Source organism: Lathyrus oleraceus, chromosome 3 (assembly GCF_024323335.1).
Source record: "Lathyrus oleraceus cultivar Zhongwan6 chromosome 3, CAAS_Psat_ZW6_1.0, whole genome shotgun sequence".
NCBI lineage: Eukaryota > Viridiplantae > Streptophyta > Magnoliopsida > Fabales > Fabaceae > Lathyrus > Lathyrus oleraceus.
Genome location: NC_066581.1, coordinates 422,742,002 through 422,759,231, shown reverse-complemented (window position 1 = coordinate 422,759,231; position 17,230 = coordinate 422,742,002). Strand labels below are relative to the sequence as shown.

Sequence of the window (17,230 nt, the reverse complement as noted above, 5' to 3'; positions counted from 1 at the left end):
AAAAGTTAGAGACACAAAAAATATATAATAATGATATATGTATCCCGCTAGATTGAGTACCTCATCCTGGGGCAATCTAGGCAAAAATTAGGGATTTGGCAAGTAACTGCATCCTGACAAGACTTTGTTCTACAACTGTCGCCCGTCAGAGTTCCTTGCTCATTATCAGCCAAAGCTTCAAATACATCGGATTCATAATTGGTGGAGAAATGGTCATTATGTTCAATGTAGCCCTTTTCCAATATATATCACCAATTTCAAATTTGTAAAGATCTATGGAGTCTTGCCATTCGCAGACTACCATTCTATCAAATAAATTTGAGACTTTTATCCAATTATTGACACTCTTATCTGATTCTATTCAACAAATGTTTTGCATGTTTTGATTAAGAAAATATCATTGTTTTAAACAATCAAAACTTTTTATAATTTGTTTTTAAACAAAGTGAACATTCACAATGACGAAAGGATACTTAGGAGATCCTCAGTGCTCTCCCAAGGGTGGTACGATCCCCAACAGGGTAAGATTTTTGTCCATATTCCTGGCATGACTGTATCATTCGCTATAAATCATTCTATCAAATTATATCAAATGGATGTCAAGAGCGCATTCCTTAATGGTTATATATCAGAAGAAGTGTATGTCAACCAACCTCCAGGTTTTGAAAATCCAAATTATCCAGAACATGTCTTTAAACTTAAGAAATCTTTATATGGACTTAAACAAGCTCCCAGAGCTTGGTATGAACGAGTAAGTAATTTTCTTCTAGAACATAATTTTATTAGAGGGAAAGTTGACTCCACACTCTTCTGTAAAAACCTTAACAATGATCTCATGATATGCCAGATATACGTTGATGATATCATTTTTGGTTCAGCTAAGGCCTTTGTATGTCAAGAATTCTCTGAGCTAATGCAGGCAGAATTTGAAATGAGCTTAATGCAAGAACTAAAGTTCTTTCTAGGAATTCAAATCAACCAAACTTCAGAAGTCACGTACGTTCATCAAAGCAAATACATAAAATACGTTCTGAAGAAATTTGATATGGCTGAATGCAATTCTGCAAAGACTCCCATGCATCCAACCTGCATTCTTGAAAAGGAAGAAGTCAGTAAAAAGGTTTGTTATAAGCTCTATCGTGGTATGATAGGCTCCATTCTCTATCTGACTGCTACTCGCCCTGATATTCTATTTAGTGTTTGTCTCTGTGCCAGATTTCAATCAGATCCTAGAGAAACTCACTTAACAGCAGTTAAGAGAATTTTCAAATATCTAAAAGGAACTCCTAACCTGGGCCTGATGTATGAGAAAACATCAGAGTATAAACTTTCTGGTTATTGTGATGCAGATTACGCAGGAGATAGATTGGAACGAAAAAGCACATCTAGAAATTGTCAGCTCTTGGGAAACAATCTGATATCCTGGGCCAGCAAAAGACAATCAACCATAGCCCTCTCCACGGCAGAAGCATAATACATCTCAGCATCATTGTGCACTACTCAGATGCTTTGGATGAAGAATTAGTTAGAGGATCTGCAAATCTTCGAGAGTAACATTCCTATCTTTTGTGATAATACTGCTGCCATTTGTTTAAGTAAGAATCCCATTTTACACTCCAGAGCTAAGCACATTGAAATAAAACATCATTTTATCAGAGACTATGTTCAGAAAGGGGTAGTAACATTGAAATTCATTGATACACATCATCAATGGGCCGATATCTTTACTAAACCCTTAGTTGAAGATAGATTCCTCTTTATTTTAGAGAATCTGAACATTCAAAACTGCCCTGAATAATCTGTGCCTCTGAAGTTGTAAAATGAGACTCTGATGTAAACACAATGGATTCTGCCTCTGACTTTGATGCTTCTACCAAGATAGAAGCTATCTGAGTTAGAATTCTCCAGGAACCATTTCTTTGGTATTCCTGAAGATCAGATAAAGCAAACACGTGGAGTTCCTTGCGTCTGACCTTGGAACTTCTAGACAGCTGTCTAGCAGTAATCAAGGAACAGTCCCTTGAAATCTCCTCGAGCAGTGTACTAGCTGTTGGGATTAGACATCATTTATGAGCTGTAATCATTCTTCCCTCCAAACGTGCTAACTTGGTTTTTGTGTTAAACTCTGATTTGTGTGTCGTTTTGCATGCACCCTAATTTGGGTATTTAAACACATTCATTTCACACATTGCACACTTTTCACTCTCACGCACGCTTAAAACCTCAGTTCTCTCAAGGAATTTCTGCAAGCAGTTCTTCATCTTCATCTCAGTTCTTCATCAACATCATGGATGCTCAACAACAAGTTGTGTACAACTTCTCTCAACAAATGGGTTCAAGCGAACAAGTTCAAAGCTTAAGCAACCCAACAGTTACAGGCGTCACCACGACACCAATCTACAAGGAGCCTCACATTCTTGATCGTGAGCCTCATATTCACCTTGCAATGCCATTTGAAAAACTGGAAGTCTTATGTGAATCCTTGGTGGATTTTGACAATATGAAAAGGAATGGCATAGACCTCACTGAAGAACTCAACAAACAAGGTTGGGGAAACTACTTTCAACGTCTCTATGGTCCAGTTTACCCAAATCTTGTGAAGGAATTCTGGAGATTTGCTGACGCTGATGATCACTTCATCGTCTCCTATGTTCTGGGTGTCAAGATTGTGATTACTGAGAAGGTTATTGCTGCTCTTCTGGGTATGGAAAAGGATGGAGGCAGAAGAGTCTACAACATCAATCTAAGGGAAAAATACTTGTCCCAAGAGATTAACCCAACAATCTTCAAGCAAAACGCAGAAGGCAATCCCTCCAAGAAAAAGGAGCTACTTCAGAACCTCCGGGTTTGGCTGAAGATCATTCTGGGTACCATCCATCATCGCCCAGCGTCAAACTCCTCCGACTACATCAACACAGATCAGAAATGCATTCTGTACTGCATTCACATGGGTCTGAAGCTCTGCCTTCCAGCACTTCTCTTCAAGTACCTCAGAGACTCGGTGCGGGATACCAGAAACCACATGAAGCCCAGAACCTACATCCCTCTGGGAAGGCTAATCTCTGATTTTCTGATTGAAAGTCTCCTGGTGGACCATCTGTTAAAGCACAGACTCATGGAGGATGTGGCGATCGACGTTGGAAAACCTATCAACGCCAAGAATCTGAAGAGCATGGGGATTCTGGATAAGGTCAATGTTAGACCTACTCTGGACACTTCATGGGATGCTTTAAAAGATCAGAGAGAAATCCCCCATGGACTCTATTTGTTCTCAAGGGAAGACCCCCGAGATGTAATCCTCTTTTATCTACAAGGTTTGAAGGATGAAGGAGTGGATATCTCAGACTTCTATTTAAGCGATCTACCAGATAAGGCTCCGAACTTCATGAGGCATAAAAGAGGTCCCTCTGAGAAGACATCGCAGGCAAAGAAAGCAAAACTAGGAGAATCCTCCGGATCAAGACCTCCAGCACCTCTGCATGAGCCTTCTGGTAAGCCTGTCTCTCTTGCTCCCTCTGCACAAACACAGTCAATTGCTTCTTCTATCCCTCATCCAACACCCATATACACTCAATTTGAAACCCCTACTTCAACCACCAGAACATCTCAACCACTCCAAAAGTTAAACCTTGCCACTACCACCTTACCCCTATCTGAAGCTGAAAGGATGAATGAAACCACCTCTTCATCTTCTTCCCCAGAATCACCCCCCTACTTCACCATCTCATCCGACACAGAACCCTCTGACCCCTCTTCTCCCACTCTAGCCCAACTTCAGACTCAGAACCTTGCCTCACAACAACCATAACAATCTCCACCTGAACCTGAAGTAACTGATGTCGACTTTATGAGTCTATTGGGGTATTAACTGCAAGTGCACTGTTCTATCGCGTGGTTTTAAAAGATATCGATCCCACAGGGACTTGTGAATCGATATACCGTTTTTCTAAGGTTACTTCGTAAAGCTAAGGCGGATGATACTTTGATGATTAGGGGGAAAAGTAAAACTAAAATAAGATCTAGATTAAATATCAAATATAACGGATATCGGTATGTAGTTCGTCGTAATTAGGGAATCAAATCTTCGTTTGTTTCTTAGTTTTAAAATAAATCTTTTCCGTAGACAATATTGATTAAAAGTCTTTTCTCAAACTCTCGCTCTGTTGAATAAACTATGACTTTATATTAACGTGCGCTGTCACTAATTAGTTAAGTCCAAAATCACTTTTTGAAAACAATGGAATCTATAGAAACTCTTTTTAAGAAAACACTAACCATTTAAACACCCTCGTCTCAAACTCTCGCTCTGTTGACTTAGATTATATAATTAAACTTAAATGCTTAACTCTCGTCCTCACATTTAACCTTTAAAAAGACTTTTTGAAAATGATTAGAATTTAATTAACTCTAAAAATTGCTTTCGCCCTGATTTAAAATTAATGTCCAATTTACACTGTCCAGTTAAAAGCTCAAACTTTTGTTCTATTGATTTTAACTTCTTTATGTCTTTTACTCTCGTACAAAAACTTTGGTGTTAATTCTGTAAATTGAGACCATAAAAAGAGTGATTGTATTTTTAAATAAATTTAAACCAACTTAGTTTTTATTCCTTCATTTCGCTTGCTTTACATACCGATATCTAAGTTTATTTAGTCAGACATGCTAAACAAGCCTAAACAATAATTATGCTTACATACAGCCATATCAGACAGACAATATAAATAAATAAAAGTGCTGAGCATATATAAATCAAAACAATAAATTAAAGAACCTGTAAAATTAATAGAAATCTTGATTGTTCTCTAACTTCGATGTTTGAACACTCCACCACAAGCCGGTTGGATTTGTTCTTCACAATCTTCGATCAGACAGTAAAAGAAAGGTGAAGGAATAAAATACTATAATCTAACGTAAGGTTAGACCCAGTAAAAATTACACAATAGTTTCCGGTGTAGAAACTATTGTGAGAAAATTAATTGAATGCTTGAAAGATTGACTGGAAAAGAAAAGAAATAAAAATTTCTAGGAAAGTAAAATGCTGAAAGAATTAAAAAGGTAGTAAAATAAATGCAGTGCCGAAAAATGGAAAATTGAGAGAGACCGAGAGCGAGAGCGAGAGAGCCTGCAGGGTTGGATCCTTGGCTCTATTTATATTACTCCGATTTGTAACCGTTTCCCACAAATTCCTTCAGTAAGTAACCTTCACGCTTCAACGAGTCAAACGGAAGAATAGGCTCAATGTGCCTCTGTTGCGCGTCAAAAGCCAAAAATATAGGAGTGGAGTGTGACGTTCGTCACACCATGTGTTACGCTCGTAACACAAGGTAGCTGGGCGTGACGCTCGTCACACCATGCGTGGCGCTCGTCACAGCTTTAGCGCTTAGGCAATTTTGGGTTGGGCTTTAGTGGAATTGTTTCTCGTACTTTTTGCACCTCCTTTTCTTTGTTTTTTCACGTATGCTTCAAATAATGTTGGCTGAAATAAATAGAAGGAAATACCAAGTAATATCGAATAAAATGAAATAAATCGAATCAAATAATAATATAATTTAATTAAATCGAGTCCAAAAATGTGATATTATTTCATGTTATCAAACTCCCCCATACTTAGATCTTTGCTTGTCCTCAAGCAATATACAGTATAGAAATCAGTTTAAAGTATTAGCCAAATGAAATTTCCAAACACACATCAAGTCGTAATAGGTTGCAAGTAAATCTCATTTAGAAATAACCTGAGCTTAATCTTAACATCAACAACTACCGTTACAACCTCAGACAACCTCACCTTATGCAAACCAGATCGAGTCATGCTATTATAGCCAGCCTAATTCTTTTACTCTTATTTCACCCGTTTTCATTCTAGCGAAATCACATTAAGCCCTTTATCTTTTCGCGCACATAGTGGAGTAACCGGTTAGCGATTTTGATTCCCTTTTTAGCTTGAAGTTCTGGTACATAAGTTGGATAAATTTGTTATTTAGTCCATTGCAAATTGCGGGGGATCGGACCGTAGTCCGCCCTACCAAGTTCAGCACCCGAAACCGTTGAACCAACTCATAATGGATCGTTCATACAATGTTTTTGTAGGGTCTGCAACCTTTGGATTAAATGATTGGGTAAGGATCACCTAACTTAATTAGTGCATTTCCTGATTTTCTTTTCTTTTTCTAATATATTGTCTTCGGAATCATTCACTTATATTCATCGGGTCTCCACGTAGTTTGCTATTAGGATGGTACCGACTTCTCGTATAAACTACTCGGGGTTACTATAAAACTAAAAGTTCAAGGGATTGGTATAATAGGTACTTAGCCTGATCTAACATGTTGAGGTTTTTAGAGTGTTGGGGCGGTAATGGTTTTTGTCTAAATTTTCTCAAGTTTGATAAAATAAGCAACCTTTATACTTATTGAGTGTGTTGAATTTTTGTTATGGCTCAAGAAAGTTTAGGGGAATAGATAATAGAAATTTTTCACACTAGGGACGCAACTTATAATATATATTATAAATTTTTATTTTTTTTAATATTGATAACAGAAAGGGAAATAACAATGAAAAGTGAAATACATACTTGAAAGATGAATGTTGAAAGAAAGATAACTGAAACAACATTTCCCCCCCCCCCCCCACACTTAAATGAAACAATGTCCCCAATGTTTTAAAGAAAACAAAAGAAATAGGAAAAGAGAAAGGGAAACCCAAAGTCAATGTTGCCTTCCGCCTCTTGTTCTTGGACCCGGTGATCTTTGACATACTTCCAAGTCATCAAACCTGCTGAGCAAGTCAGTGAACCGCTGGTCGGTTATTGCATTCCTCGCTTCCTGTTGTTGTTGCATCTGGCGCATCATTTGCATCACTTCGAGATTCTGCGCCTCCATAGCATCAATAGCATCCATGATGTCATCAGTAGTTGCTGGCCTTCTTCTTCGACGACGTCGGGAGGATGGACCAGTTGCATTATCGAAAGGGTTGAGCGGGGCTGATTGTTGTTCAGGACCTTGATCACCTTGCTCCATTTCCTCAAACTCGTCCTGGGGCGGGTTTGCTTGTGTAGGCTCGGTAGATTCGGGAGCATTTAGATCGTAGATGAAGCGGTTGGGATTTGTGACATCTGTAAGGGCAATGTTGGGCAGAACAACGCTTGGGACTTCTTGGTTATTCACCATAAGATAATACCTTCCTCCTACCCTATTTTTGATTAAGCGGCTGGAGCGACAATAGCTTATATCCATAAATAGGGGTGGTAGAGATTGTAAATTTTGAAGTCGGTCCCCTAGATTCAAACCAAGTGCTATGGTGGTGATTAGTCCACCAATCACAAAAGGTTGGCGGCCTCTAGCACATAGGGAGCGGATATGGTGAAATAAGAAGGAGGCAGCGTTTACCTTTGTATCCATTGCAAAGAGGCAGTGGAGGAAGAATAATTCCTTTGTGTTGACTTTGCTGTTGTTGGGTCGACCAAAAATGGTGTTTTGCAGGATGCGGATAAAGTACCGGATGATTGGGTTATGTATATGCAAAGCAAGTAGTACATCCCAGTTGTTGGTTTCCACACCGGATATTTTTCTAAAGAGGTCAAAGGCGTTTATATGCCACTGGGAGTTTGGAGGAATTCTCGGGTGGACTTGGCCTTCTATAGGGAATTGTAGCATGGCACTCAATTGGTTCTGGGATAGCGAGTACTCGGTGTTGAACATGCGGAAAGTTGCGGTACCGGTTAAGTACTCAATGTCACCGGTTGGGGTGGAGTAGGAATAAGAACTTAAAAATTCTAAGGTGAGTGATGGATAAGTAGGTTGATTGTGTGTGCAAAGAAAGTTTAAATCAACAAGACGAAGCATCCATTGCACACCTTGAAGTAATCCTAATTCTTGTAAACAATTTAAATCAGGATACTTGGTAGAGGCGACACCTCGTTGTTGAAATCGTTCGAATTGCTCTCGTTGATAAATATCATCTTCGGATCGGAAGATGATATTTCCGAATTGTTGGTTTTCCGCCATACTGATAAGTGGGTTGAAAGAAGGAGAAGGGATGAAAATGGATTTTGATAGAGTGGTTTGTTGGAATGATGTAGAAAGAAAGGTATGGTGGGTATTTATAGGAAAAGTTTTGGAAGTTGGAAAGGGAGTGGGTGAGAAAAAATTAAATGTGGATTAATGTGAGTAAATGGGTGAGTGAATGGGGAAGGTAAAAAGTTGAGAGGTGTAACGGTCGTGTCCCCAACGGTTACTAACGTTCACCTCTTCTGAAACTGTCACGCTCGTGACGGGAGGTGTTACGGGTATCACAGGCATGTGTGTGACGACCGTGATGGCTTGTGTGACGCTCGTCACACAGTCATCTTGCAACGGTAACTTACGTAGTGATTCATAATTGTTTTTATTATTTTGTTTTATTTTGTTATTTTGTTTTGCTTATGTTTATTTTATTTTACTATTGCTATATTTTAGAAATACCATGTATTCTACTACTCATCATAGTGCATAAATATATTTTTCTCTAATAGGCTATGTAAGTAGCGTACAGTAAAGAGCACTATTGATAATTATAGATATTGCATAAAATAAAATAAACCAATAATGCAATAGCTTCATAAAATAATCATAATGTAACATTGGAAGGAAAAAACAAACATGCGAAAAAAACAAATACTAAGATTAAAAGTAATGTGAAACAAAACTATAAATAACCTAAACTAAAACTAATTAACTAAAAACTTCTAGCCACTTGCTGGATCTCTGGCCGGAGGAACAAAGGAATTCACACGGTGTAGCAACTCATGAAATTGGTTTGTCATACTACTCATGTATCCCATAAATTCATGTCCCATATTAGTTAACTCTTTTCTGATGGCTTCTTGTTCTGACATCAAGGCTTGAATGGCGGTGTTATAATCAGTTCCGGGCATATGATGTCTAAGATCAGGTATAGCCGACTCTGCGGTCGGGATAGGATGAGGTGGAGAGGTAACATCATGGTATCCAGTAGGTGTTTGTGGGTCAGACTCAGCATAAGGAATTGGGTCGTCACAAATCTCATAGTCTTGGATGGATTCGATCGATCTAACAGGGGAGGGTGTTCCGTTCAGGTTGTAGAGCCAGTTATTTCGGTTATGAACACTAGTCATCAGACTAGGCAAGGTGAATAGGCAAAGAACTTGGTTGTTAATTATAAGCTCAAACTCTTCAGGCCCGAGATTTCCTATAAAAATAGTGTTAAAGAGGAAAGGTATACTCATAGGCGCAATGCCACAAAAAGGGCTCAAGTCGAGCATGGGTTGGCGCAATCCAATAGCATTAGCAATCATGGTTATCAAACCTCCTATTTGAATTGGTGCTCGGTCATCCTGAATAAGACGGTCAAAATTTGCCAACATATAAGTGGCGCCATTCACTGGACGGTTCTGGGAAGCACAAAATATTATGAAGAGTTCGTCACGTGATACTATGGTATTGTTTGATTTATTCCCAAAGAGAGTGTCTGCTAGGATTTTGTGGAAATAGCGAAATGCTGGGTTATGAATGTTTCTAGAAAGAAACTCATGTTCCTCAGGGTCGTCATTTCCCGTCAAACTTCCCCAAAAATGTTCAAGTTCTCTATATTCAAAAAGGTCTTCTTGGCTCATGGTGAATGTATCAAAAGAGGTAGGGAACCCTAAAAGGTTAGTAAAGTCTTGAATGTTAAATTGATACTCCATGTTGAACATCCTGAACTGAATGAAACCTCTGCTTATTCCTTTTCCATGGCTGGGTAGGTAGATCAGGGAGCTAAGGAATTCTAGAGTTAGCCTCCGGTAAGTGACAAATTTTCTTCGAATAGGTGTGGTTTCCCACCTTATTTGACTCAGCAGATACATGACACTCTCTCTTAGTCCAAGGGCAGTCATTGCCCAATCATCAGCATAGAAACTTGGGTGCATCTCTCTCTCTGCTAGTTCTTCGAACTTTTGTTTCTGAGCTTTCCCTCTGAATTTGATACCCATACGATCAATTTGCCCCATCAGGTTAGTGTTAACTAAAGAAAAGAAAAACAAGAATTTAGTCAGGATTTGGCCAGATGCCGAAAGAAGAGAAGAAGAAAAGTTTTATAAAATTAATGAAGAATGAATACTAAATAAAATCAAAAAGAATAATCAAAGAAAAGATAGTATAAAAAAATAGAAAAAGAGAAAATTGTGGGTTGTCTCCCACGAAGCGCTTTGTTTAATGTCGCAAGCTCGACATAAAACTATCAAATATTAGTCTATAGATTTTGGAGACAATACGTCTAAGTGCAGGACTTGCGAGTCTTCATCGTTATCATCATAGTGATAATGTTTCAGACGCTTCCCGTTTACGATAAATGCTTCCATAGATTTTCCTTTAATTTCCATAGCTCCGCTAGGGAAAACATTAGTAACTTGGAAAGGGCCTGACCATCTAGAGCGTAGTTTTCCTGGGAATAACTTAAGTCTAGAGTTGAACAAAAGGACTACATCGCCTTGTTTGAAAGTTTTCCTTGATATGCGCTTATCATGCCATTTTTTCGTTCTTTCCTTGTAGATTCTGGCATTTTCGTATGCGTCTAGTCTAAGTTCTTCTAATTCGTTTATATCAAGGATTCGCTTTTCACCGGCGGTCTTATAGTTTAAATTTAAATTTTTAATAGCCCAATAGGCCTTATGTTCCAACTCTACCGGGAGGTGGCAAGATTTACCATAAATAAGCTTAAATGGGGTTGTTCCTATGGGAGTTTTGTAAGCGGTTCGATATGCCCATAAAGCCTCGGGTAGTTTTGATGACCAGTCTTTCCTTGAGGTGGCGACTGTTTTTTCTAATATCTGTTTGATTTCTCTGTTAGACACTTCCACTTGTCCACTGGTTTGAGGATGGTAAGGTGTCGCTACTCGATGTCTTACACCATACTTAAATAGTAGTTTTTCGAGTATCTTAGATATGAAATGCGATCCACCATCACTAACGACTATTCTTGGGACACCAAATCTTGGGAAAATTATATTCTTAAAGAGTTTAGTTACCACTCGTGTATCGTTTGTTGGAGAAGCTATAGCTTCAATCCATTTTGATACGTAGTCAACCGCCACGAGTATGTACTTGTTACCGAAAGAAGGTGGAAAAGGTCCCATGAAATCTATTCCCCATACGTCGAAAATCTCTACTTCCAAAATGCCCTTTTGTGGGATCTCGTCACGTCTAGATATGTTTCCTGTGCGTTGACATCTATCACATTTCTTTACAGCAGCATGTACATCCCTCCATATGTTTGGCCAATAAAGATCGGCTTGTAGGATTTTAGAGCAGGTCTTGGATGTACTTGCGTGTCCACCATAAGGAGCGGAATGACAATGTCGGATTATATTTTCTATCTCTTCTTCAGGTATACAAAGACGGAAAATACCATCGGGGCCTCTTTTGAAAAGTAAAGGGTCGTCCTAGTAATAATGTTTCAAGTCATGGACTAATCGTTTCTTTTGCTGGTAGGATAAATTAAGTGGAACTATTCCGGCGGCTAAATAATTGACAAAGTCGGCGTACCATGGTGTAACGCATACAGCCAAGGCGGCCTCTACCTGTTCATCAGCTCTATTTTCTCCCAAATTAGCTATAAGTTTATCGTACGAGAAGTCATCATTGATCGATGTTCTTTCCGGTTCCAAATTTTCAAGTCTAGAAAGGTGATCTGCCACTATGTTTTCAGTTCCTTTTTTATCTTTGATTTACAAATCAAATTCTTGTAATAACAAGATCCACCTTAGGAGTCTAGGTTTAGCGTCCTTTTTTGTTAAGAGGTACTTAATGGCAGCGTGGTCAGTGTAAACGATTATTTTAGCTCCGACCAAGTAAGAACGAAATTTATCTAGTGCAAACACTACTGCTAAAAGTTCTTTCTCGGTCGTGGCGTAATTCATCTGCGCTTCATCTAGAGTTCTACTTGCATAATATATGACGTAAAGTTTTTTATCTTTTCGTTGTCCTAAGACAGCACCTACGGCGTAGTCACTTGCGTCACACATTATTTCGAATGGTTCATTCCAATCCGGAGTCTGCATTATGGGCGCGGAGATCAATGCCTGTTTAAGTGTTTGAAACGCTTCTAAGCATTTACTGTCGAATATGAATTCAACATCTTTCATTAATAGTTCGGTTAAAGGTTTAGTTACTTTAGAGAAATCTTTAATAAATCGTCGGTAAAAACCGGCATGTCCTAGGAAGCTTCGTACTTCTCTCACAGTTTTCGGAGGTTGAAGGTTTTCGATTACTTCTATTTTGGCTTTGTCTACTTCAATTCCTCTATTTGATATGATGTGTCCTAAAACAATTCCTTCTTGTACCATAAAGTGACATTTTTCCCAATTAAGTACTAGGTTTACTTTTACACACTGTTCTAGAACTCTTTCTAGGTTTTCAAGACATTCTTCGAAACTTTGTCCGCATACGGAAAAGTCATCCATAAAGACTTCCATGATGTTTTCGAGAAAATCGGCGAATATTGCCATCATGCACCTTTGGAAGGTTGCAGGAGCATTGCACAAGGCAAACGGCATTCGTCGATAAGCGAAGGTACCAAAAGGACATGTGAACGTTGTCTTTTCTTGGTCATCAGGATGAATTGGTATTTGAAAGAAGCCTGAGTAGCCGTCCAGATAGCAGAAATGAGAATGCTTTGCTAATCGTTCTAACATCTGGTCTATGAATGGTAAAGGAAAATGATCTTTTCGGGTTGCTTTGTTTAGTTTCCTATAGTCAATGCACATTCTCCATCCCGATTCGATTCGTTTGGTTATAGTTTCTCCTTTTTCATTTTCGATAACGGTTATACCTCCTTTCTTCGGTACTACGTGTACAGGGCTAACCCATTTGCTATCGGATATAGGATATATGATACCTGCCTCTAATAACTTTGTTACTTCCTTCTTCACTACCTCGCTCAGGATCAGGTTTAGTCTCCTCTGATGTTCCCTAGAAGTTTTACAGTTTTCTTCTAGCATGATGCAATGCATACAAATAGAAGGGCTTATCCCTTTAAGATCGGTGATGTTGTATCCTAGTGCGGTTGGATATTTTCTTAAGATATGTAGGAGTTTTTCGATTTCGAGTTTTCCTAGGTCTGCATTAACTATCACTGGTCGTTCAAGTTCTGAGTCTAGGAATTCATATCTCAGATTTTTGGGAAGTGTTTTCAGGTCGAGGTTTGGTTTCTTGAGGCATTGCGTAGGATCCGGTGTTATTGCTAAACAATGATTCAGTCCGTCTTCTACACGATAGTCGGACAATTTGTCATTTTCTAATTCTGTTTCTTTTATGCATTCGTCGATAATATCCATGAAGTAACATGTGTCATCTATTGCAGGTGCTTTCAAAAATTGGGAAAGAATGAACTCAATTTTCTCTTCTCCTACTTCGAAAGTGAGTCGTCCTCGTTTTACGTCTATGATAGCACCGACGAATGCTAAGAATGGTCTTCCCAATATAATGGGGGTAACTTCATCTTCTCTTATGTCCATAATTATAAAATCGGTTGGGATGTAGAATTGACCTATGCGTACGGGAACGTTTTCAAGAATTCCTACAGGATATCTAACTGAACGATCTGCTAATTGTACAGACATTTTAGTTGGTCTTAATTCTCCCATTTCCAGTTTCTTGCATATGGATAAAGGCATAACACTGATACCGGCTCCTAAATCGCATAGAGCTTTGTCTATGACGAATTTTCCTATGTGAAAGGGTATAGAGAAACTACCAGGATCTTTAAGTTTATGAGGCATATTCTGGATTATAGCGCTGCACTCAGTAGTGAGTGTAACGGTTTCGCTATCTTCAAGTTTCCTTTTATTAGAAAGAATTTCTTTTAAGAACTTAGCATACGAGGGCATCTGTGTAATAGCTTCAGTAAAAAGAATTGTGACGTTTAATTGTTTCAGTAGGTCAACGAATTTTTTAAATTGGCCCACATCTTTGGTTTTAATAAGCCTTTGAGGATAAGGGATAGGTGGTTTATAAGGCGGTGGAGGTACATAAGGTTCTTTCTTTTCTACGGTTTGGTTATTACTCTCATCCTTTTCCTTAGGTTTATTTTCTTCCTCAGTTGACTTTTTAGAGTTTTGGTTTTCAATCCTTGGATCAGGTGGTCCTTCTACCTCTGTTCCACTTCTTAATATAATTGCATGAGCGTGGATTTTCGGGTTAGGTTGGGGCTGTCCAGGAAATGTACCAGTAGGGGCAGCACTAGGCGCTTGTTGTTGAGCTACCTGTGATATTTGTGTTTCCAACATTTTGTTATGGGTAGCCAGGGCATCTACTTTACTTGCTAGTTGTTTTATCTGTTCGCTAGTGTGTACATTCTGGTTTAAGAAATCTTTATTGGTTTGCTGTTGAGAAGCTATGATGTTCTCCATCATGATTTCCAAGTTGGATTTCCTAGGAACGTTATTGTTAGGTGTAGATGGGGTCGGTTTTTGATATCCAGGAGGTATAGCTGGGGCTTGACTGGGAGCTTGTCCTGGTGCGTATAAAGCATTATTACTCTTATATGAGAAATTAGGATGGTTCTTCCAGTTTGAGTTATAGGTATGCGAGTAGGGATTTCCTTGAGCATAGTTCACTTGCTCTGCTTGGATTCCTGTTAGGAGTTGACAATCTGTAGGGGTGTGGCCTTGGATTCCACAGACTTCGCAATTTTGAGTTACGGCAACCACGGTGGCTGGAGGTGATACATTTAGATTTTCAATTTTCTGGGCAAGAGCATCCACTTTTGCATTAACATGATCAAGGCTACTTATCTCGTACATGCCACTTTTCGTTTGAGGTTTTTCTACCATTGTTCTGTCGCTTCCCCACTGATAATGGTTTTGGGCCATGCTTTCAATAAGTTGATAAGCATCGGCGTAAGGTTTATCCATAAGCGCACCACCTGCGGCGGCGTCGATTGTTAACCTTGTGTTGTACAAGAGACCATTATAGAAGGTATGAATTACTAACCAGTCCTCTAAACCATGGTGTGGACAAAGTCTAATCATGTCTTTGTATCTTTCCCAAGCTTCAAAAAGAGACTCGTTATCTTTCTGTTTAAATCCATTTATTTGGGCTCTCAACATAGCTATTTTGCTTGGATGAAAATAACGGGCAAGAAATACTTTCTTCAACTCATTCCATGTGGTGACTGAGTTGGAAGGAAGAGACTGAAGCCATCTTCTAGCTTTATCTCTTAACGAGAAAGGAAAGATACGAAGTCGAATTGCCTCTGAAGTGACACCATTAGCTTTAACAGTATCGGCGTATTGGACAAATACGGATAAATGAAGGTTTGGATCCTCGGTAGGATTTCCAGAGAATTGATTTTGTTGCACTGCTTGTAACAGCGAAGGCTTAAGTTCAAAATTGTTTGCTTCGATTGCGGGTGGAGCAATACTCGAATGCGGCTCATCTTGCGATGGAGCGGCGTAATCTCGAAGAGCACGAGATGGTTCTTCCATCTCGGGTATCGGCGAAGGAAGAAGATTTTTGAGATCAGGAATTTCGATTGGAGGGAGATTGTCTGCAGCACGATACTCTCGAATTCGTCGTAAGACTCGGAGATATCGTTCAACGTTGTTGATTCGTAAGTAGTACGGTTCGCCTTGTGAGCGAGTGTGTGGCATACAAATCAACGAAAGACAAGGAAAAAAGAAAAAAAAAGCCTTAGTCTCTACAGCGTAACAGAAGAGTTACGACATCGACTAAATAGAAGTCCCCGGCAACGGCGCCAAAAACTTGATCGCGACTTTATGAGAGTATTGGGGTATTAACAGCAAGTGCACAGTTCTATCGCGTAGTTTTAAAAGATATCGATCCCACAGGGACTTGTGAATCGATATACCGTTTTTCTAAGGTTACTTCGTAAAGCTAAGGCGGATGATACTTTGATGATTAGGGGGAAAAGTAAAACTAAAATAAGATCTAGATTAAATATCAAATATAGCGGATATCGGTATGTAGTTCGTCGTAATTAGGGAATCAAATCTTCGTTAGTTTCTTAGTTTTAAAATAAATCTTTTCAGTAGACACTATTGATTAAAAGTCTTTTCTCAAACTCTCGCTCTGTTGAATAAACTATGACTTTATATTAACGTGCGCTGTCACTAATTAGTTAAGTCCAAAATCACTTTTTGAAAACAATAGAATCTATAGAAACTCTTTTTAAGAAAACATTAACCATTTAAACACCCTCGTCTCAAACTCTCGCTCTGTTGACTTAGATTATATAATTAAACTTAAATGCTTAACTCTCGTCCTCACATTTAACCTTTAAAAATACTTTTTGAAAATGATTAGAATTTAATTAACTCTAAAAATTGCTTTCGCCCTGATTTAAAATTAATGTCCAATTTACACTGTCCAGTTAAAAGCTCAAACTTTCATTCTATTGATTTTAACTTCTTTATGTCTTTTACTCTCGTACAAAAACTTTGGTGTTAATTCTGTAAATTGAGACCATAAAAAGAGTGATTGTATTTTTAAATAAATTTAAACCAACTTAGTTTTGATTCCTTCATTCCGCTTACTTTACATACCGATATCAAAGTTTATTTAGCCAGACACGCTAAACAAGCCTAAACAATAATTATGCTTACATACAGCCATATCAGACAGACAGTATAAATAAATAACAGTGCTGAGCATATATAAATCAAAACAATAAATTAAAGAACCTGTAGAATTAATAGAAATCTTGATTGTTCTCTAACTTCGATGTTTGAACACTCCACCACAAGCCGGTTGGATTTGTTCTTCACAATCTTCGATCAGACAGTAAAATAAAGGCGAAGGAATAAAATACTATAATCTAACGTAAGGTTAGACCCAGTAAAAATTACACAATAGTTTCCGGTGTAGAAACTATTGTGAGAAAATTAATTGAATGCTTGAAAGATTGACTGGAAAAGAAAAGAAATAAAAATTGCTAGGAAAGTAAAGTGCTGAAAGAATTAAAAAGGCAGTAAAATAAATGCAGTGCCGAAAACTGGAAAATTGAGAGAGACCGAGAGCGAGAGCGAGAGAGCCTGCAGGGTTGGATCCTTGGCTCTATTTATATTACTCCGATTTGTAACCGTTTCCCACAAATTCCTTCAGTAAGTAACCTTCACGCTTCAACGAGTCAAACGGAAGAATAGGCTCTACGTGCCTCTGTTGCGCGTCAAAAGCCAAAAATATAGGAGTGGAGTGTGACGTTCGTCACACCATGTGTT

The 17,230-nt window shown here is 38.6% G+C and overlaps 1 non-coding gene across 1 annotated transcript; it reads left to right on the top strand.

Annotated features, from left to right (window-relative positions):
- The first annotated feature begins 14,993 nt into the window (after window positions 1–14,993).
- LOC127133285 (small nucleolar RNA R71) lies at window positions 14,994–15,100 on the top strand. Its single transcript, XR_007807272.1, has one exon. It is a non-coding gene; the product is annotated as a small nucleolar RNA R71 (small nucleolar RNA).
- Window positions 15,101–17,230: the final 2,130 nt, after the last annotated feature.